General features: G+C 40.5%; 1 protein-coding gene across 1 annotated transcript in view; it reads right to left on the reverse strand.

Annotated features, from left to right (window-relative positions):
- AGBL1 (AGBL carboxypeptidase 1) overlaps nt 1-23,182 on the reverse strand; it is a 300,223-nt gene that overhangs the window by 69,186 nt on the left and 207,855 nt on the right. The gene's annotated exons all lie outside the window — the stretch shown is intronic.

Below are 23,182 nucleotides of genomic sequence, written 5' to 3' on the forward strand. Positions count from 1 at the left end.
TTAAACTCCCATTTGTTGGAAATGCTTTGCAGTATTAGCTATTCGTAGTCATGACACAAAGCCCTGGACACTGGGCAGATAAGTACTAGGCATGATGACATTAACAGCATCAAAAAACTGGGAATATATTCTTCAGTTGTAGTTCTTTACACCAAAAGCTCAAAGGCATATACTATTTCCTTTGTACTGTGTTGTACAGAAGAGGGAAAGACCTAATTAAAGCCACTGATTTTTGTTGGGGCTGCCATGATACTCTTATATAAGTAAAACAGTTACTTCACAAGAACAAAAAATTCTGCTTAGAGGTTTTTGTTTCCATGTTGTCTATTGCTATAGCAGCTAAAAAAGCAGCCAGTTTGACTGAAAGATCTAAGATGATACTCCTAGTGCCAGAGTTACCTACACGAGGGGAAAAAAATTATCCCTTGATTTGTAAAGTGAGTAAATTGCATTTGGGCACCATTGACAGAGATTTAATATGACACCCCGCAAGGTAATCTTTACTGCCAATTTTCTGAAATATATTTTAATGCAGGGGTAAAACACAAGCAGAAGTCAATGCAATAACCAGGACTCTATAGAGATCAGCACTGTTCTGGCTTTGTCTCAGTCTTATCTGAGGGAGCCAGGTACTATTTTCTATTCTCATTTTAAAACTAATCTCCTCTTTGGTATGTATTACAAATGCAGATTAGAAAGCCTTGGCTTCATATAATGTGGCTGGAATAGAGGGAAAAGAAGAGGCCAAAACCATAAAAGAGGAAGAAACCATTAGAAATTGGAAGCTGTTGACATGGGATAAAGAAAGCAAGAGAAAATAGAAACAAATGCTCCAGGAAGTTCCAAGTCACATTCTCCAGGGTTTTCCCAAAACTTTTGCTTCAGAGTTTATTTAAGTTCTCATACAGATCCTCCAAAATTACATGTACTGGGCAAAGAAGGCAGGTTCCCACATACACAGTAATTCAAAACAGCAATCACACCCTTGTTTCTTAGCATTATTGGATCTACTCTTTGTTCCTTCACTAGGAACACAGCCCTAAAACAGCACAGGGTTCAGAATGAATCAAAGTACTAGTTTGTGCTTTCAGGGACAGGATGATGCCTAAACATAATCAACGTGTGCCAGTGTGAACCTGGAACACATAGTGAAATTCTAGTCTAGGGCTGTCAAATAACTCTGCTAATGCACTCATTCTTCAGCTGTATTATCTCCTGTTTTTTCCAGTCCTGCCTCACTTCCCAGCTGCAGTCCTCTCCTATCCCTGCACTCAGTCCCAAGCCCCAGTGGAGCTCTCTGTGATTCATGTAAAAATTCTGCCTCAAAATTAGTTTGGAGTATATGCAAAGGAGAGGATCTCATTCATCAGTTGTGAAATGAAACAAACTCTCTTCCCAGTGTATCTGATGGACCTTGCCATTTAAGAAGAGTACTTCTAAGTTTGTGTAATACTTCATATCTAAGCCTTAGTGAATGACCAGACCTTAGGAAATTTATTATGAGCAGAGGAGGAGCAACGAGGGAGAGAAAACAGAAATCCATATGAAAAATGTTGTTCTTTTCTTTTTCCTTTCTTCTCTTTTTTCTTTTCTTCTCTCCCCTCTGTCTTTCCTAAGGTTATTCTTTGCTTTAAAACATAGAACTTATAAATGTGTCTACTACTTCCCTGAAGGTCTAAAGAATGAGATCCCAAGAAAATGATTTGTCTTTTCTTCCTGTTATCTTCTTCTCCCTCTTAACATCCTGCATCTCAGAAAGAATTATTGTTCTCCAGATTGCAGGCAGGACATCAGAGTGCCTTTTGCTCCAAAAAAGATACAAAACATGATTAGATACAACTGTGATGAAAAAATATGAAGGTATTGAAATTTCCTTGCTCAAGACTGCAGTCTCTCACACACTGTGCACCTGGGGTCTGATCCAAGCTCACTAAATTCAATAGAAAGACTCATATTATATTCAGTGGGCTCTGGAATAGCCCGTTTCACCTCATGTCCACCTCAATCTAAGTCTGTATTCACAGAACAGTTTCACCTCTTCAGGTAGACAATGGCATTTAGAAATGGTGGAAGCTCCCATTCTTCTTTCTACCAATGCAGGTGAGGTGCAGTTCCACTGAACGAGTGTTAAACATGACTGGAAAGAACAAGTCCCTGGGTCACAAAACTCCACCTAAATGAAATCACCCCACATGGCATGAATTAAATACACTTGTCCTCCTTTTATTCTGCAGGTGAAGCAGCCAAAAGCTTTAGGATTTGTATCAGAAATTAGGCGCATGGTTTTAAATACAGCCACTTTAACTAAAGACATCAACTGATGTAAGCCAAACTGAGCCCCATATAAAGCTGTGCTTAACATGGCACATACTCGCATTTAAGTTCATACCTTGAGTGAAATCAGGACAACTTTGTGTGTGGGCAGTCTGGGAGAACTAGAGGTGCTCAGGTGATACTGCACACCTCTCAGGATTTGGCTGCCACTCAGCTGCTATGTGGTATCAAAAGTATGGTTGGTGAATACTGGTAAATACCAAGGATCCAAGCTATTGAGTGCCTTAGCTCCCAAAACTTTGATTAGAACCAAGAAATACAAAAACACAATTAATTGCTCAGGGCTCTTCAAGATTAAACTTGAGATTTTAATTAAGAGTTCTTATTAAGGAATTTGGAATCCAATATATAAACCTATGTATGAATGTTATTTAGCAAGCAGTTTGTCCTTTAAGCCCTCTTATGAACAGTTCTGGTCCAGAAGACCAAAAGACTCTGGAGCAAAGTGAATGTAGGCATGGTCACCACATACTGCCATATTTCCTTTTTCTTTCAATTTCTCCTTTTTGTTTATTTATTTCTTTAAGCTCATACCTTCCTTCTGTCTTCCTCTATACTTTCCCCAGCTCAGATAAGGTTGGTCTTCATTTTTCATTGGTGTCTGTCCTGCCATATAAATTTGCACATTATGCTTTCTATCCTATGGGATATGCACTTTTCAGCAAGCTATAAATCAGTGTAAGCTAGAAGTTGCTGTAATTAGAGGAGACACAGACCCAACAAAGTGCAGCTACAGATTTCAATCTTCAGATAATAAACACCAGGGAAAAATGATAACACGCTCCAAAACACTGAGGCGTGCACACTCCCACACCTAAACACACCCACCTCCATATGTACACACAGAGATACTGTCTGCTCTATCCCTGTAAGCCTATAGTCTTTGCAAAAGAAATTTTAAAAGTTTAAACTTCTTGACTGAAAAGTGTTCTAAAAGAGACAATTCTTACAGGGAGTCTAAGAAGCCTTCACTAGATAGAGCAAACAGGGTTTCTGGACACGGTATACTCCCTGACTCATCACTGTTGAAGTCTTCTTGCTACAGCTGTTCTCAGAGTATTCAGAGTGGCCAAACACTCAGTGCTCTAGACTTGAGCCCCATTTTCACCAGAAGTAGCACAGAGGGGCATCAGTCTTCCAGATCCTAGGATAAAGAAGCCTGCTGAGGACAAACCAACTATTGGATAGGAAAGAAGTTAGCTAACAGTCTTTGGAGGCAGGCAAGAGGATCATTCATGAGTAGCATATGAATATGAAGGTATTACAGCTTTTTCAGAACGGACAGGCAAGGGAATTAGAGACTTGTATGTTAAGGCGTTCATGCCCTTCCTCTGAAATACTGATTAGAGTGGGAAATAGATTTGCTGATGCTTGCATGATGATTAAGGACAGTAAGTAAATAAGCACTGTGGCAATACTGATACCCTATATCACCAATGAGATCAGTCATGAGGGCCTGCCAGTAAAGCTGCTAGAATTTGAATGTGTCATGTTTAGGCTCTGAGCAGTGCAGGATACCAATAAAATCATATGAGGAAAATTTCAAATGTTTACAGCACGGAACTAATAGGATATTGTAATAAAAAGCTTAGCAGGGTAGCTGGCAACCCTCACTCCAGCATGAGGTACTGAATGGCCAGTAGCAAATGAAATAAAGAATTACCTACACTTCAGTCACAAGGGAAAAAAAAAAAACAAAACCAACTTGCTGACACTGACCAGTGTCAAGGCTATTGAACTTACTGGATTCCCCCAGATTCTACAAGGTAAACCAAGGGTACCCAGAATGAGATCTGAAAGTAAATCTTCATGGGCTTAAAGTCATCAGGCATCCAGCTGGTATAATCATATGATCCAGGAGGCCAGTTCTGGGTTATTATAGAGCATCAGCCAGACTAAAGGAGTGTCAATATGCTAGAGTCTACCTCCAATCTACTTTTAATACCTTCAATCGACCAAAACCTCCTGTCAATATCTTCAAAGAATGAAGAGACTTTGGGAAACAGAACTTGCAGAATGAGAGATAAAGCCAAAGTCTGTAGATAAAATGAGCAAAGGTTTTGCTTGTCATTTTGTAATGACAAGTACATGATGAAATTTGCAATCTGTGTTTGAGGTACACTTTAACAGAATAACGTGGTTTTATTAATCTTGTAACTTTGCCTGACTCTGAGTACGATTTCCAGGCAAAGCTGACTCTGAACAGGAACTCCGTTTCCTTCAGAGGCAATGAACCCTGATATCTAGCAGATTTTCTCACTTTTGAAGACCTTGTCAACCCAGCACAAGACATGCAGTTCTCTAGCATTAAAGCACAAATTCATATTTTCCTTGCAAGCACTGTCGGAAGAGAAAGACAACATAAATTCCAGAATCATGAAGGGTGCTTTCATGGAAGAGCTCCACCAAAGCTTAGCAAAAGAGTAAGATCAAGTGGACGAGGCTTTATGTAAATCTTCCACAGCAGAGAACTCAGTGGAGATGGATGGGTGAATGGGTGGGGATCCTTAAAAATTTTCTTTCTATAAGAGACTTAAGAAGAACAGTACATTCCTGAGAAAAATGACATAAACGTAAACTATGTTATTGCAAAGAAAGATAGCCGAGACCAACCTGGTGATACCACAGGGTCTTAATTGACTTCAAATGTATGGTAAAAGTACAAAGGAAGTTAAAAAAAAGGATTATAATACATTGGTTAATACTAATGAGCGTAAAAAGTACAGAAAGAACAGCTAGGAATAAAGTTTGAAATATGAAGGCACAAAGTGAGATGAGACTGGCAAAAATGTCACACAGAAAAGGATATAATTCTTTAAGTTTATTAGTAGCAAAAGACAGCATAAATTGTTAGTCCACTTTCCAGAGAAGGAAAACCTATTGACAATAAGGCTGCAAAGAGTGATTTTGCACAAATTTTCATAAAAAGGTCAACTGTGATGAATTAACATTGTTAAGAACTAACAAAGGAGTAAAGGAGGCACAGAATACAAAAGGAGTAAGTTAGAGAAGTTACATAGCTTAGATCTTTCCAAATGAGCTGAAACTGCTATATTCTTTCTTTCTTTTAAGGAACCAACTCAATCAATCTCAAAGCTGTTAACGATTATTTTTTTAGAACTGAGGAAGGATTGGTGATGAACTAGAAAACTGACACAACGTAGTAACTATCTTTTGAAGATAGAAAAAAAGGGAAGACAGCGAACGATAGACCTGTCAGCTTAAGTCCAACTCCTCAGAACAAAGAAACAATCTGGAAGTACCTAGGAGAAAAGAAGAAGTGGGTATCAGTCAACACAGCTTTGTCAGGAACAAATCATGATGACCCATTCTAATTTGCTTCTGTGAGAAGGTGTCAGGGGAATACCCAGTGGACAAGATGTCATATAGTAAAGTTTTTTGAAACTATTTCAAATTCTCAGAGAAAATAAGCAGCATGATCTAGATGAACTACAGCAGAGTAAATATAAAACTGTTTAGAAAGTTGTGCTCGGAGAGCAGTTCTCAGTGTTCCACTGTCAAAATGGATAGATGTGTTGAATGAGCTTCTGCAGGACTTAGTCATGGATTTGGTACAATTCAATACTTTCCTTTAAGATTTAGATGAAATAGGAATTATGTTAATTCAATTTGCAGATGAAACCAAAGTAATACAAAGATTGTATTAAAATTCAAAATAATTTTGACAAACTGCAGATGTAGCCTGAAGAAAACAGTTGCAATTCAGTAGGGTCAAGTACAAGTTACTACAATTAGACAGGAATAATCAATGGTACAAACACACAAATGAGGAGCAATGACAAGGTAGCATTTCTACCGGAAAAAACCAATTTGCATTATTGAAGATTACAAGCTGAACATGAGCCACTCATTCCTTTCTGTTACAAAAATGCAAATACAATACTGGGTGGGGATAAAGAATGTAAGCTGGCAAGACATATAAATTAATGTGTTCTCTCTTGATCCAGCACTATTAAGATCTCTGCTAGTGTTCCCTTTCCAGTTTGGGCAAAACAATTCAAGTAGGACTTGGCCCAACGGAAAAGGGTCCAGAGGATACATTGAAAAGCAAATGATCAGTTCTCTATGTCTAGGATGGATAGGGCAAAAAATAACTGGCAAGGTCTTCCTGTAGCAAAACAGGGCTCCAAGATACCTGGAAAATGTGAGAGTAGTAGGAGCTGAAATAGATTATTTGGAGAGAGTATGGTAATTCCATTATTAGAACTCTTTAAGAAAAAATTAGAGTAACTTGTCAGGAACGATACAGGTAAAGCTGATCCTCACTGGGGGAAACAGATGACCTGTGGAGATCCCTGCCAACCCTTAATTTCCCCAATTTTATGCAAACACAAATGAAGCTAAAAGTTTGTTCCCCACAACGATAATATAGGAGGAATAATTTCCATACCAACTGGCAGAGCAGAGGAAAAGGAGCAGCAGGACTGTAAGAGGTCAGGTCTGCTAGAGTGGCGCGAGATGACTTTCATCACTTTCCACCAACCATAGCAGGAATAGTTGCATATCAGAAATGGGATGTGCTAGTAAGATTGCACATGGCACCCAAACCATGAAAATCAATCACTGCTGGAGACAACAGTATTTAAAAGCAAATCACTGTAAGGTCAAAAGACAGGAAGATGAGGAAGTGCAAGTCTATATCAACATGCACTGATTGAACAGTGCAGTGTTAAAGTAAAGCTTGAATAAAACTTGCTCATCCTAGAGCTAAACCTAGGGAGTATTACAGGTCACTCCTTTCTTGCAAACTCACTCCTTCTCACAAAAAGTCCATAGAAGATCAGAAGGAAGGGAATTAGAATGAGCTTTCATCGATGAGCTGTTAGGCACAAATAGATTAATGAAAGCTCTGTACAATGCATCAGCAGCCACCAGGCTTGGCAGGGCTGTTACCACTGGGTATTAGTTTGTAACAGTATAGAAGGAGAGAGGCCACTCTGGGCAGAGCTGCCCAGTGAATCACAGTGGATCAGGAGCAGAGGGCTTCCCTTCAGAAGGCTGAGCTGGGAACATGGCCCTGGGAATACTTTTTCTTACCAATTTCATCTAATCTCTCTAAATTGCTTTTCTATTCTAGGCTTTGTTTCTCTGGAGCCACTTGCAACATTCCTTTGTTGTGACTGAAGGAAGGAAACAAAAGAAGCAGCAGAGCATTTTGCTGTATTAAAAGCACAAAGTAGAAATGTTTTGGTCACTGAATGTGTACTCTGCATTCTTAACTGTCCTGATCCAAAGCACAGTAAAATCTTCAATTGCCTTGGGTCACATCCACAGTACAAGCTGACATTTCATAAGTCTGGTGTGGATTATACAGGACTGAATTATCACAGCATAAACTCTGGATTGGATTTTGTACAATCTGTGGACGTGGTATCTCCTTTCATTTTCCCATCTGCATTTTAGCAAGGGCTGCTAGTAGGTATCTTTCAATAGGGTTTGAGGAGATGCATTTCCAGTTTTCACACTCTGATAGGAAAAGGCTTAGACTCTAAAATAGAAAGGAGAACAGATTACAGCCATAGACTATGCCTTCTCTTCTTTTTTTTTTTCTTTTCCTTTTTTCCCTACCCTCTGGTGAGATAGCTTTCCTTAGTTAGTTATCCTGCTACTAAATCAAAATGGAACCTATGAAAGGTGTCTAAGATAGATGCGATGAATTGCTCTCAATGGCTGTAAAGAAAGCTTTTGATAACTGACGTGGCCAGATTCTTAACTTTTAGATGGTTAATAAAGTTGATGAATCCCATTCGGTGGGCCTGAAAGACTTTGGTATAGTTTTTCTTTGTGTGTATGTGTGCTTCCCCCTACTCCCATCAACTCCAACATTAAGTGGAATAAACTTTACCATGACAAGCTATAGGTAGGTAAAAATAGTGTGCCTTGTTTTTTCTAGAAATGAATTAGCTCTGGTGCTATAAAATCTCTATAATTTGGATTCAAAGGCAGACTCCTCTAACACTTTATGCACAGCAAATATATGCACTGTTGCTGCTGGGAGATTTATTCATGTCACAACCGAAGTACTTCACGTGTCCAAGAAGAGTGAGTCCTTTGGCTTTTACTTCTTGTGACATCCTCAATGCATTAGCTTTTCCATCCACAGGCCAGAGTATATTAGGGATTAATACGGCTCAGCAACTCAACACACACAGATTGTCAGTCTCAGTAATCAGCCTGAAGAATTTTGAGGACAGTTGTTATTTACAGAAAGTAATAAGAGACCCAGCAGAACACTTAACTCTAAATAAACAATGTGGAAACTTCACTACCCAGAAAGTCCTAAGTGGTAAATAGGCAGCTCAGATGTTCCCGAGTACCGTTTGATTGCATTCACGCTGAGAGGTAGCAAAAGCAGAAGATGGGAAAGGGTAAGTCAGAAAGCAGGGGGCCTTTCTCACATGGATTCACTCTCATTTCCACTAGTGTTCATCTCTGGTTTGCTAGTTCATTAAGAACACGTTACAAAAACCAGTCTCAACACACTGATCACCAGCACCATTGTGCAGCAGCGTGGCATGTGTTACAACACACAGCTCAGTAATAGGGACCTTCTGGCATCTGGGCAGCAGCAGGTCTCACTCCAAAGGCTATGCAGAATCTGAAGGAGCTGGCAGGGCCTTTCTGCAGCACAGAGTAAGGGGTAACTGCAAAGTGAGTTCTCTTTTCTCCTATGTTTCCTTCACCAGAGTATCTGTACTTGGCAACGTGAAGGGAGACATTTCACTTGCACAGGAAGCAAGACTGTGGTAAAGTGCAATGAACGAGACAGACAGCATAAATCTTGCTTTAACAAGAGCACTGCTGCATGGATCCTAAATTAACCCTCGGTCCAAGCTGCAGCCCAGCCTAAGAGGGGATCATGTAAAGAAGCATCCCATTAGAATAGCGAGGAGACTGCAGCCAAACCCCATCTCCTTAGAAACATGCAGTAAGTTACCTCCATGCTGGAAAAAACACTCTTCAACAAGCTGCTGCTATTCACACAAGGACTTGGAGTTGAGCTCTAAATATAGCAAGGTGGCACAATAGAGAGGGCTCCCACACTTATGGTAACACCAGGAACCAGAGCTTAGCGATGTGAAGGGGCTGATAACAGCTTCTGTCGTAGGCACTTTGTGGTTAGACGTTGCCAGCGGCTGAACTCCTTCCAGCAGCTTTTTTGATATACCATTATAACCAGGCAAATGTTGGGCTAAAATAAAACCTGATAGAGTTCAGATATAAAATGGTCTGCCCCTCAAGACCCACCCTTGCTGATCTTTGAACTCGGTTGTTATCTTGAAGGAAACCCTCTTCTGAACTTTGGTATGAATCTAATTAATAAGTTAATTCCCTGATAATCTATTCTCTTCTTTGTGTCTGTTTCATGATTAATTTAGTTCCAGTGAATTTCCTTTACTGACTGCAGAGTAGAAGCACATTTCCTATCCTATTAATCTGCACTTCTGACCCATCAGCAGGGACTAAACAAGGGCATATGCCTCCATGTCTTTATTTTCTGAACCATTACAGAACACAGGCAATTTCTAAAAAAGCAAGATGCGAACAACTAGGGAAATTCTCCAGGCATACTTGTTCCACTGCTATAGAGGAGATGGAGGTAGGCTGGACACACAGAAGGTGTAAAGGCTGTGAAGTAGTTGAAAACTCTGCCTGATTACATCAGCCACAGATCGAGCTGAGAGGACAATACAGCAAGGCTGCAAACTGCACAGGCATGTCACTCACTGGGCGAAGGATCAGAGAAAAGTCCAGGCCCAAACTCTGAGAAGACAAATCTCTGGTGAGGGGGATGCAGCAAGGATCTGGGTTTCACTACTCTTGAAGGTCCAAGGCTCCCTGATACACTTCCAATATTATTTTCCTGGTGTGGAAGGGAAGGTCTTGTTTGGAGGATAGACAGATTTCTCTGTCTCCCTCCACCTTCAACACTCTTGTTAAAAGAAAGGAAATTTGGTCTGTTCCCTTTCTACCTATTCAGGTAATAATTACTCTTTCAGCATTTTAAAAAAATCTTAGAATGGAGTCCCCACCATTATTTGCTGTTCAAATTAAAAAAAAAAAAAAAAAGAAAAAAAAAAGAAAAGAAAAAAAAGGAAAAAAAAAAAAAAAAAGAAGAAAAGAAACTGCAGAAATGGGAAAGGCTACCTTCCTGGGCTAACAGACTTACCCTCACAGCTCCTGTATGCCCTTCTGGGAAACATTTAAAGAAAAAAAACCAGAAACCCCCCCCCCAAAACAACAAAACCAAACCAGCCCCCTTCCCAAAAATTAAAACAAAATGTATAGGGGCTTTCTGTGTAACATCCATGGTAAAACAGTGCTGCCAGCAGTTAACATCACAAACTTTCCTTCTGATGCCAGTGTGTCAAGGACGTTTTTAATGATGGACCAAGGGCACTGCTGTTTGTGAGGTGTTTAAGCTGTGTTAACAGCAGCCTCCTTAGCACACAAACCCAGCATCCCACAAGGGATGCAGTAAAGGCAGGAAAGCACCACAAGGCAGAAGACCTCTCTATGCAAACAGGTATGCTGTTTTCATGGCTGTTCCTGTCATACCTACAGGGGAAATCATCTCTGAAGATTCACTGAACATCTTTCTATTGCTTCTTTCCCAGTAGCTGGTTACCTAAAGTTACTCTGTAAGTGAACGGAAATGCCAGAAATGAGACACGAGGAAAAATACTCTGAAAAGGGCAGAGACCTCAAGTGATCCTATCCATTATCTCTTCTCAGATAAATTCCAGCCCCTATGCCAGAGTATTCAATTTCTGAGAAATTTAAGGAATTAGTAGATGTTGCATTTCAGAAGAGCCTTACAGACATCTGACACTGCTGAGGACAAACTCCTGATGGACCATGGCCACCTGAGGGACCTGAGCTGGCAAAGAGAACAAAGATCAAAAGTTATGCAAGGACATGGAGTACGCTGCTCCCTACTTTGCTGTATCACCTGGTGCTGGGTCATGCATGACTAGATTTCCTAAACAGACTAGTATACAGCCAGCAGCAGCAGCAGCACAGTGGGCTTAGCCTTCGGGCCTTGCTCTCCAGGGACTTTCTCTGCTCAGAGATGAGTCTTTGATCTTGAACAGTACATTTGCACAATAAGACCTTGGGTAAGATTTTAAAAAGCAAGAGAGAAAAGTGAACAAAAGCCTTGTTTCTCCATCTCATGTTTCCAATCTGCTCCTCCTTGAAAGGGGCAAAGATACCTCAGAGACATTGTCAAAGCGCCTAAATCAATTTTTCAGCCTAATCCTTTATTTATATTTCCACCCAACCCTTTTTTAAATCCTGAGCTCCTGAAACTAAGGCATCTGGTTCTTTGTGTGTTGAGAATCACTTCCATGAGCTGCAGGGGAAGGCAGGGAGAGGGCTTAAGTCTTGGTCTAACCTTACCCTTCCATATCCACCTGTTACATGGACACTCCATCTTTTGCTCCCTGATCTGTACCATGCACAAATTGCCAGCATCACATCCTCACCCATTTTTTTGTCTTTTCTACTTGGTCCTTTCTGGGTTATTTAGGTAAGAATAAGCACTGTCTTCAGGCCAGACACATAACACTGAAATCTAAAAGGTCTAAAAAAATGACATGATTTCTTATGGGCATGCACTTTCACATGAGAGACTCTCGTTTCCTTCACCAATCCCATTTGTGGCCAGTAATCTTCCACGATAATTGCTTAAAGATAAAATGGTTTCTCCAATACAGTTCATCAAAGCAGGTGAGGACAGAGCCGATAAATCCAGGAACCTACCATCCTTCTTGAAAATACTAAACCTCAATGACAAGGCACATGGACAACACTGAAAATATTGCAAAACTGTTACTTTAACAAATGCTACACTTGCCCTAGCAAAACCATCTTGAATTCTTGTCTTTCTATATCTTGAAAGATACAACATAAATAAGCAGGGTTCCAAAGAAGGTAGTAAAAGTAGTTAGAGGCATAGGAAGACTAAAAAAATTGAGCATTTTTCATGACCAGATGCACGAGAAGGGAGGTGATAGTTGTTTACAAAATAACTGGCAATTTGGGCACTCCCAATTATTCTCTCTTACAGCAGAGGACAAAGGTACATTTGCAAAGGTGAAAGACCAGCTGATGAAAGAAAATACTTTCTCTTTCTGCACAACACACAGCTATCTGTAAAACTCATGAGATAGCAGGGTGCAGCCAGGAGCAATGTAAGATTCAAAAAGCATTAGGCACTTATATAGAAAATGAGAGCACTGGAACATTTCATTAGATAGGATTATTGTTATTATAATTATTCAGAAAGGCTACAAATTCTCATGTTTCCAGGTATAAATAAATCACTGTGTGAAGATAGAAAGGCATTCCCCCAGACGGTAGGGGTATTCTGTAATTGTCCACAATGGCAACTTCTTGCATCCCTCTATGAAATCTCCAATACTGAGCACTGTTAGAAATGACAGTTGGCTGTATTAATGTACTACAGTGGATCCTCTCTTCTTGTGATTCACTTATTCATATATGAAAACACAAGTTGTGTGCTAAAACGAAAAAAAAAGTATTAATATTAGGGAAAACCTGACAAGATAAATCCAGGTAGCAATACTTTACCCAAATTCTTGGCTGCCCCCTGCAGTTCAATGGAAGATGAAACACTGCTTTATTATTTGAAATGGGTGTTTGCTTTCTCTTTGAATTGCATTAGACTTTTATCTTCTAATGAGATGCCAGTGCTTTTTGGAGGATGCTATAAAATGGCATCTTCAAGAAACAATTCTGAAGTAGAGTGTGTTGTAAAAACTTGTTGGGTAGACTAGACAGAACAAACAGATTAGACAGAGAAGTAGAGAGAGAAGAGATGCTTTCTATTCTTCCCCTTATTCTTAATTTCTGATGATACTGGCCTGATAGCAGAATCTTTTTCTGGCATTCAGCTGCTTCTATTACTTATTCTGCCTTCGAAGTCCAAATCCTCAAACTCTAACTCATGTTGAAATAAGGATTTAAGGTAGTAAGTAACTGTTAACACTTAAAAGGAAGCCATTATAGTTTAAATGGTGAATAATGTGCTATAGATAAAGCTGCTGATTATGTATTTTTAAATGGTTAGGGATATATTTGAAAGTCTAATCATAAAGCATGTTACTGTTACTTTAAAAATGAAATTTGACCTTCCAGAAATTAACTTTTCCTTCATTTAAAAACCACGAGTTTTAACAGGAACAAATAGAATTAGGAATGGGAGATGGAGCAGGGGGGAATATAGAGAGACCATTCCCAAATAGATGCTTTTTCTTCTTTCCTCTTACACTCCATCCTGCTCCAAAAGCAGCCCTTGCACTGGCATGTTGGCTTCACTCAGCACTCATGGTCCAGACAGCAGCTGCCTGAACCCTCAGTATCTACCCACAGACATGAGGGCAGAAGGAAGCCATAGTCTTTCCTTGGCAAATGAAAGTTCACAAGAAACAGGGATGGGTTTCTGTTTGTTTTGACTGTTGTATCCCAATCCAACTCTTTCAGAGTTACAATTTTCCATAGAGTTCTGGCAATGCATCTCAGCAACCTTTCCAGCTTCTCTACCAATACCCCCACCTCCATGTGCACACTGAGTCCTTCCAGAACATCACAGGTCCATCTGCACTGTTCCAGGCCAGAATCAGTCCCACACCTCTCACATTGCACTGTGACAGTGATGAGAAAGTGGCAGTGCTCTGTCCTGGACTTCTCCCAGAGAAGACCCCTTATCTGGGTTGCTTTATTAAGTGCTACAGACTGGCCAAGGCCAAAAAGGGATGGGTCTTCATCTTGTACTTGAAAGTGAACTTTCTCCACATTCATGGGAATTGGATCTGGGATTTTAAGCTTGAGTACATTTCTGGTCTGCAGACAAAAAATAAAAGGCTAAGTATTAATTTCATGTGGATCTTCCCCCTCACATCCTTCTAGTCTCAGCTCTAGCCTAATTCTCACAAGTTCTTTTTACCAACATCACATTTAACGTATACATCCTAATAAATCCATATTGTTTCTGAGAGAATACAATGAATTATCAGAGGCTAGAGGGACTGGCTTTTGCATTTGTACCTCTATGCATAAGCACTCATCCACACTGGTACATGTGTGCAGTGCTGGGCCCTGAAACAAGAACCTGCACATATTTATCTCATGTCTCACACAATACCTCTGCCATGTCTCTCTTTACAATATAGAGCGTGGCAGCAAGAGGCAAGGTCTGTGTGTGAGTCACAGACACGATACTGAACAGCCAGAGCCTCTGACAGAATATACAATAGAGCTGAGATGTCAGTGGAGGTGGCTTTGGAGTACCTTAAAAAGCTGTTCAAGTGCCAACTTTCAGCTCCAAATACGACACTTTGCTCGCCCACCCACTTTCCTTCCAGGCTATGCGCTCCTTTTACTGCAACTCAACAGCTTTAATTATGAATTTCTCTGCCTTCTCTATCCCTTTAACTATTTAATCTCTCATTTGTCTTGCTAAATTTTTTTATGTGCTCCTAGATAGCAATTGTACTCTGTCACCACAGTACAAGAGGCCTGGTCAGACTCTCATTTGCAGGCTGGGCACCAGACCAAAAGGACTTGCAATACGCTATTTGCCTCGAAAGCAGAAATCTCTGCTCTTATGTTCCCTTTGCATAGAAAGGATGCAGTGATGGGCACACCTTGTGCCTAGGAGCATCATTATATCAAAACCATTTGGCTCTCCTTAGCTCTTATTGTCTGAATAACTTATACAGGTACAAACTTCTGATCTGGTGAAAAACTGGATCCCACTGGTGGTTTTACAGGAAATTCAGCTCCTTCTAGCCCTATATTTTGCCCACGACAGTGGCAATGTATGCACTACTGTCACCACCATTACTACGCAGGATTGTGAGGGTCTGATGCTACTGATGAGTAGGGAGACATTCTGCTCTATACAGTCTCAGAGACCACTGGCATTTATTTCAGTTTACTTCTAAATTCTGTGATGCTTGGACGTCTGGGCCCCTATGTCGGATCCAAGAAGCGAGACATCCACATGGTGAAGCGTTTGTTCCAGATAATCCAGATCAAAAAGTCTCTTGTTCCTGTGATCTACACTCCCTGATTAACTCCCCAACACACAGGAGAGCAAAGCCTGTTTTGACCTTCAACCAGTCTAATTTTCACCTACATGAGTGTGTTCCTCAAGAGGCTCTGTTGGGAGCTGTGGACAGATTAATTAGAGGTCACCTCAAGTGACAACTGCAATAAAGAGAACAACTCATCAGAGGCAAAATACACTACTTCCACAAAAATGTGCTTTCTTCTAAAGGATTGGAAGTGCACTTTGCCTAACTACCATCCTACCCACTCACGCCATTGCTTCTCCTACCTGAAGGAAGGTACTGTAGCATGTAACAGTATGAAAGATCTGTCTGTTCTCTGGTTTTCAGAAGTCTCAAGTTCTCTTGGGACTCTGGGAACACCATTTGGAAAAGATCCACAAGGAAACACTAAATTACCAAGGTCCTTGAAATAACCTTATCCTTTATCCATGGTTCCCACCAGTCCGAAGACACAAGCACTCCCACCGCAGTTATGCCTTGTTCATCCATACCCTCTTAATATTGTCAAACAGCTGAAAGCAAAGGACAGAAATCATCAGTAGGTTTGCACTGACAAAGTTGTCTCCTCCTGCTGTTGTGCCAGAGCCCCAAATCTAATGCAACTGGTGTTTCAGCTACTGTTGCAGTATACATAGAGTCTCTAGAAGGCTATATATAGTCCTCTGAACCTGCTTCTTCAGCACTAGACCTGTGAGATGTTCAGTCTGAAATGCCACCTCTGCCTGCATTCAGATGACCAATAGTCTAAATGGACTGATCCTCCCATCATCCTTTGTACCCTCTTAGAAAAAACCATCTGTTCTGTTCCAGTGTCAGCACTATCCTGGTCTATATAAAGGCCACCTCAGAGGAACGTGTATGACCCTCATAAAGCATTCCTTTGGGGGATACTTCATAAATGGGGATTGCTTCTGAACCCCTGAGAGCAATCAGCTTTATTTTTCTATCCCAGCATGTGAAGGGCCTGGTGGCTTTCATATTTCAAGTTAGATCTGAAGGGAAAAGAACTGCAGCACAGAAATACAGATGCTCCTAATCAATACGAAAATGTCTAATACCAGACAGTAATATAGCAATATGCCTCACAGAAAGGGCAATGCAGAGCCCATTTGTTCTGCTGGATATATACAAGTTCATTATCTGTAGTCCAGTCAGATCTGTACGTGTATGGTAATTTGAATAGCCTCAGACAGATACAATAGCAAGCAGCACTTTTGTGCATGTTTGAAGTTCCTTCTATGATCTCTTCCTCTTCCATTTGCTCTTTCCCTCTCCTTCCTTTCTGCTGCTATTTAAATTGCTATTATTAGCTATTAAATGATAAATTAATTACCTCTGAAATAAGCATGAATAACTGTACCCAGCCTGGCATAGCTGGGGCTGGCATTTGATAACAATCAACAGAAGCTGTGCAGCTCCCAAGGTATTTCATAATAATAAAAAACAATAGGAGAAAAATAGGGACAGCTCCAGAAAGTGTTAATGAAAAGTTGCTGAATTACAGTGGGTCACCTGTGAACAGCTACATGAAAGCCTTCAGAATACCAAATATATTCGTTATAGGCTGTATTGCTTGGCTGAACCTCCAAAGAATTCACTGGGCTTGTATTTTTGCAATAACAAAGGAGAGACGCTGAAGAGTGCAGGATAAGAAGGATGAAGGGGTGGATGGAAGAAGGTTCACGTTCTTATTTAGAAAACATGGTTATCAAGGCATATAATGACAATAAAATCTAAAGCTTGTAATAGATCCAAACTCAAAATCTGAGGTTTTTTTCCTCTTAAAAGCAGAGGCAGCAATTCTATAGGTCAGACCCTAGGAGGGCAAGAAGATACCACTCTTTCGCAACATCAGTGTGAAAGATCACTGGAGACTGTTACAAGACAGTCAGGAGTTAAGGCATTTCCTGAACTGATCCTAAATGGTTACAGCAACATGACACCACTCCAAAGCCAAAGCCTAGCTTCAGCTACTCATACCTGTCACATTGCATTAATGTTAGACTGTGCTCTCACAAGTGTTATAGGAAATACATTAGAAACTCCTTTTTGCCCCATGTTCTGCACCACCAAAGCAACATGGTAGTTTAGCTTAGGTAAATGCATTTCCACGGCACTTTTCTCTCCAGCATCCAAATACAGAAATACCACATCCAGAGATGCTCATAAAGCAGTGGAAATTTCAAATTCCTTTGCCAGCAATAAAATCTGTGACTAAGCTAAAAAGTAGAATCAATAAACGACCTCCTCTTCTGAAAGCTGCCACAAGGTATTTAATGTCTACAGATGATCAAGGTTAAAAATGCACCAGATCTTTACTTAAAGAAAAATGAAGCTTCAATCAAATAGAAATCTAAATCAAAATGTGCAAATAATTCCTGCTGATTTTTTCCCCATGGGGTTAGATTCACTAAATTATGAAAAAGAACTTTCATCTTCATCCATATGTCAGAGGACTTCCCAGAGTCTAACTGTCCAGTCTGCCTCAGGGGACTGGATGCCACAACTGCTGGTACACCCTAACTGTGAGGTGATGGGGTATTTTGCAGGGTGAAGCACTGTTTTGCACTCAAACCCTTCAGTTGAAATTTGTTCCAGTTTGTATAATCAAACCAAATATAACATCAAGGAATGACACCCACATTCACCTGTAAGTATAGAAAGACCCAAACCACCAGGCAAGGGAACCATTTCCCATCACTGCACACAAGTATAATGCTACATTTCTGCTATGCAAAGATGCACTAAAGATGCCCCAAATGAAGCAAGCATACTTTGCTCCATCTGCACTATTTTGTTTGAATTCTCCTCTTTCTCATCTGCTTCGTCTCCCCAAATTCACTTTAGTTTGATCTGAATCACATTTTGGCCACATAGCTTAAAAGATGAGTGGAACTGCTTGTGCAGCCATAATCAGGGGAAGGTGCATTATAGTGAAAAGATGGGAAATCCAACAGTTCAATACTATCCAGGATCATGATGGTGCATCAATGTGGTATAGAAGAAGAGCCAGCACAGTTCCAAACGATCCACAAATCCTTCTTATCAATTCTTGGATTTGCCATCCATACACTGACCAACCTAACTCTGCTCAGTGTATGGAAGATGAAAAGATTACTTCTGGACAAAGGACCAGATTTTGATTAATAGCAGATTAATAGACCTTTTGATTAATAGCAGAGCTAGAAATATTTAACATCTGGGGTGGAGAGAGATTTCGCTCTGCTAAAGAAAGGTAAGAAATAATCAAGAAATAGAGGAGATTAATAATATCTGAGTCAGCAGAAAACACATAATGACTTCGCAAAAGCCTGTCTCAACATACAAGATGTATCTCATGAACAAATGCCTACAATTGCTGCAGTGTATGCACAACATTTTCTAGCACAACCTGAAGGGCAGAGAAAAAGAAAATGAAGGAATGTGCCATCAGTTCAAACCATGAGGAAGACGGGGAGGATACCTATAGTGGGGGGTTGCTCTTGCTTTCTCTCTTGCTCAAACCTGCTTTAAGTGAACAGTCACTTCCCATCCTCTTTGTGGTCATGACAAATGTGAAGCTACCTGGACAGCGTTGACTTAAAACCTAATTGCTTTTACAGCAAATGAGGCATGAAACTTATTATCAAAAAACATGATGTCCGAAGTACAAGCTGGCATTTCATTTTCCCAGCAGAGAGCTTCTGAATACCAGAATTGACTGCAAGGCACAGTAGGAGGCTGGAAACACAAAATTAGTGATTCTTCCTGGGGCATGGCAATAGCGTGCTTGTGAGGCCAAGTTTGAGAGAGGCCAGAATAAAGTGCCTGTATGAGCACCTGACACATTGCTTTGTTTTTTGAAGGTGGCCTTTGACCTTGGCAGAGTGGTCCATAAGACCAACCCTACTCAATGTTGGTGGGAAAAGGGCTATTTGATGCAGAAAAACACCTAAATATCACTTGTGAAAAGAAAAGCCACAAACAACGAAGTCCTTAAGTAGGTCTTGTGCAATGTGAGAGTGATAATGCCTGAATAAGTGTAAGAGTGAATATGAAGTGTCCCAGGAGCATAGGTTGCTAATTAAGAGACCAGCTAATACCTGGAGCAATTTAACCCCTCTTCCTCACCATCATACATTGTAGCTCTAACGTATCTTATGTGTGTATTGCATCTTATACTTTCTCCACCTTTTGGCATGTTCACAAGACAGCTGCCATATAGACGTGTTGAGGACCAGTGACAAAGAGCCGTTAGGCCAACTTCACGATGTCCAAGGATTTCCTGGTTTTAGGGGAAATATGCTACTGTCCTAGCAGTATAGCCCACAGATGGAAGTTCAGTCCCCCTCCCCCTTGCTTATTCTCAGATACAGCTACTTTGCTATTCTGCCTCTGCTGCAAATTTATTCCAACAGTTACCCCACTCATGCTTGTAAATGACTGTTTATAGTTCACACTTTAGGGGAAAGATAGACTGTAGACAGGAAGAAATTCTCGCCTGTGTACCAAACTCTATTTAGTTAGGTCTGTTAAAGGTTTCTTCCACCTTTCTTTGACTCATTGGAGACAGTACACTGAACACAATGGACCTGATCTGGTGCGAGAAATCCCCCATTCACACAGGATGCCTCCATTAGACCAGTCACTTCCCTGACAGCTATTACCTTGCTCCAATTTGCTAACCGCTGATTCTGACAGAGCTATATAAAGTGCACAGCAAATAGTTTATTCCAGGGAAGCAGGCAGGGGCCAGCCTGCTCCTTCATCCCCTTCACAGCAGTGGTGAAAGTATAAGGCTGCAAAATACCCAGAGCAGAGACAGCCTGAAGAGGAAAATTAAAAGACACATACAGTTATAAACCTTGACAGGTGAAAACATTTGCTGTCGGAGGAAGATGCCGAGATGCCAAGTCAATGCCACACGCACCAGATACCAGGGCAAAGAGTGACAAATGCAGGACATGAACTGCAGGGATTTCACAACAGAAGAGACCTCTGGCTCCACAGCTTTTGATCTATGTACCTTTGCAATGAGACATTTCATCTGGGAGTCAGTTATATCCAGTGCTGGATTAACTTTTTGTTCCATGGCTTGACCTCTCACCTGGAGTGCTACACATATTTAGGAAACACATTAGATCGAGACAGATGTATTTAACATAAGCACTGTGCGATACACCACAGTGCTCACAGCTTATTTTCAGCTTGCTTTCCACAAAACAAAACCCTAACAACTAAATAAAGCTTGCATTTTCACCAAGGTTGAACAATACTAATTATTTTCTTTTGATATTGGTGAATACTGTTCTGATAAGAATCACCCATATTTGTACCTTTTTCTAGACATGTCAGCAAAACAGTCTTTGGGACACACTTTCCTTTGTCAGGAAACATTAGCTACAGTGAGAGCTACTGCTTCCCACTTAAATATCTATCATGCATATCATTTCCTGGGACGAGGGCAGTGCAGACTTCTGGAATACCGATCGCCTGCAACCTGCTTAAAGCCACCACTGTTCACAACGTAAAGCATGTAAGAAAAAAATTGCACAAGGTAACTGCCCAGGCTTTTCCTGTGTTGCATCTGAAGGATCCCCAAGTCTGACTCTGCTTTGGCAAAGGTACACAAAAATTTGGGTATTTTCATTCACAGCTACTCACACTTTCAGAAACAGATAGTATAGAAAGCATTCAAGGATGCTGTGCATTTTTGTGGCAACCACAGAAGACAACAGCGCCAGTTTTAAACTACAAACATTTCACTCTCCTTAAACTCATAAAGATGGGTCTAGTCTAGGAAGCAGCAGAGTATAATTTCCATTGATGTAATGATATACCACTACTAAGCTGCAAGGCTTTGGTGACCTCCTTGTGCTACCTAAAGACCTAGATTAGACTTAATCTTTACAGAGTAAGATTAGACTGAGTGGTATCCCTCAGCTTCCTCCAGAGAAATGTTTCCATAGAGAATAATTTTTTTTTCAAAGTCTGTGAGTTGAGAAAGAGGTGAAGAAATAGCTGCCCTCCTGCCCATATCAGTGTGCTGTCTGTATTCTGCATTCTTCCATTGGTTCCAGTAGGGCCCCTATTCCCACTAAAATCAGATCATGCAATTCCCTTGGATAGACTCACAGAAACCCAGAAGCGAAGTATTAATTTCTTGAATCAGGGTCAATATACTGCACAGTCATTTTCCATGAATTATTTCTTTTATGCTAGCAAACATTTGATCCCTGCATCTCCCTTCCCCAACCTTCTGCAACAAGCTCCTGCAATATGGTGCATCTAGGTGGGATTAAACAATTCAGCTGTTTACCTGATCTGCAAATGGTAACAAAATGCACCTAAGCTACTAAAATTCTACAAGCCTGCAATTATGCCCAGTGGAGTGAAAATGAACAAGTAATTGTCACATTGCCTTTTAGCAGTGACATTACATCTCTGGATGCCATAGAGGTACTCACCAATGCTAGGCAAACTTGAAGGGATAGAAGGCTTTGCTTTCAGCTACCATGGACACATTTGGAACAATATGGGAGTTTTACAAAGTAAAGCAATTTTTTCTGTTGTGAACTTCTTTAAAAATATTGGCAATTAGAGAGATTCTTACTATTATTTTGGTACTGATCAACTGCCACACAATATTGGGGAAAATAGAATGAATGCCCACTGATATAAAACCAACTGAAGGAAAAAGTAACAGAAGACTACAAAGATCAGGGAAAATGCTTACTGAGTTGCTGTGACCAGACGGCTTTTTTCAGTGTCTGAGGCTAGTCAGGGTTCTGTGTTTTTCTTCCCATAAGAGAAGTTATTTTCATGCAAAGGCCCTTCAAGCTCTAGTTAAAAAGTGAGAGTTTAATTTATATCTCGAAACCATCCACCTAGCCAGGCTTCAGTAGTTCTGTCTAATGATATGCCAATGATTTGTTGTCCACAACATGGACAGTGTTTAGCATACGCCTTAATTGTTTCATTTATGTATTCACATGTATAAGTGAGCACAGCTAATCCAAAGGAATGTCTCTACCTTTTAGCTCTCTTTTTTCATTATCCCTCATAAACATTAAAAACTGCGAACAAGCTTGTAAGAATGGTTTTTGGCATGAGGAACAGGTGGTGGTAATGTCGGCTAAGTATTCCTGCAGGGGGAAGCCTGGAAGCCTGCTATAAATTATGGGGGCATTTCTGCAACTGAAAAACTTGCTTTTCGTGGATGAAGCTGAGAGAGCTCTTTAGGGAGCTTCAAATCATATCACATCACTAAGTTTTCTTTCTCCATTTGTCTTGGAAAAACATTATTGCAAGCATATGTGCTTGCATATAACACTAACAAGTGACGGTGGCCTAGAAAGAATATATATGTTTCTGCTTCATCACAAATTCAAGCTGAAGAGTCCCATACTCTGACACTTATCCAGGTCAGACTCCCCATATATTTATAATGGGGCAACTTCACTTAAATACATCCCATTGAATGTAGGAAGCAAATAAATTAATTCTGCAATTTGGAAAAACACCTCCTAAATAATCAGTGGGATCATGACTTCTTCCTATGCACCAAAAAGTCATGAACCTATGCCCTAAATGTCTGCAGGACTCGATTTAGTGAGGAAAAGAGGAATTTCTGGGAGTATCCTTGCAGAATCAGGCCTACAGTTTCTAAATCATGCTATCAAAGTCCTTTTCTGATCTGCAATATTTGTTCCCTACCCTGCAGCTCTTAGAGAATGTCTTCCTTGTAA

Source organism: Haliaeetus albicilla, chromosome 12 (genome assembly GCF_947461875.1).
Source record: "Haliaeetus albicilla chromosome 12, bHalAlb1.1, whole genome shotgun sequence".
NCBI lineage: Eukaryota > Metazoa > Chordata > Aves > Accipitriformes > Accipitridae > Haliaeetus > Haliaeetus albicilla.